The 869-nt window shown below is 34.6% G+C and overlaps 1 non-coding gene across 1 annotated transcript; it reads right to left on the reverse strand.

Annotated features, from left to right (window-relative positions):
• Nucleotides 1–208: 208 nt before the first annotated feature.
• TRNAI-AAU (transfer RNA isoleucine (anticodon AAU)) lies at nucleotides 209–282 on the reverse strand. The gene has a single exon. It is a non-coding gene; the product is annotated as a tRNA-Ile (tRNA).
• Between the last annotated feature and the right edge of the window lie 587 nt (nucleotides 283–869).

Below are 869 nucleotides of genomic sequence, written 5' to 3' on the forward strand. Positions count from 1 at the left end.
CACGTCGTAAAATAAGGTATCAAGTATACTTGTTAATATATAGTATATAATCCAGTCTCTATCTCTTGATAACCATAGTTTCTTGATTAACTCAATATTTGATTGAATTACGTCGCGTTTAATATGTAGGAAATTTTGAAATAAAAATAGTATGACAAATGAAGTGCTTTAGTTGTTTAAGGATAAGTTTGATTTAACAAAATAGAATTGGCCCATGAGGGGATCGAACCCGCGACCTTCGCGTTATTAGCACGACGCTCTAACCAACTGAGCTAATGGGCCGATGTTGGTTGCGAAGATCTTCGCCATTCAATACGTAAATTAGGTTCTAATATTCTTTAGTTATACATTTTTCCAAGTATGTTGACCTTTCCGAAATTCTGTGTCGTAAGATTCATCACAGACTCTCTTCTAAAAGATTTGCTTGTCTTCCTTAGTCTGTAATCAGACACTCTTGGAAACAAATCCTATTTATTAGATCAATAGACAAGACAACGCTTGCCATCTCTCTCCTATTTTCCCAAATAATCTGTACTTTACGAAACCCGTTGACTGCGTGAGATTAGAGATCGTTAAATCAGGGATCGGATAATGTTTTTCGCCAATTTTTTGCCAAAAGTTTGCAGTTTCGACGATGGGAACGACCGAAATTGTCTATATAATAAATTGTCAAATCATACTCAGCTCGTTGAGTACTGGAGTTAAAAAAACTGTATACGATGTTTCTTGCAGGTAATAGCAGTACCTACAACTTTTATTTAAAGCATTTTTCAAAATTCCGCAAAAAAAAAAATTTTTCATTTTTCCGAGATTTTTCCAAGGGGTACCCCTTCAGATTTTGCAAAATTTTCGTTTTTTGCCAATAACTC

This window comes from Ceratina calcarata, unplaced genomic scaffold (genome assembly GCF_001652005.2).
Source record: "Ceratina calcarata isolate Rehan_Ccalc_2016 unplaced genomic scaffold, ASM165200v1 scaffold4204, whole genome shotgun sequence".
In the NCBI taxonomy this organism is placed as follows: domain Eukaryota; kingdom Metazoa; phylum Arthropoda; class Insecta; order Hymenoptera; family Apidae; genus Ceratina; species Ceratina calcarata.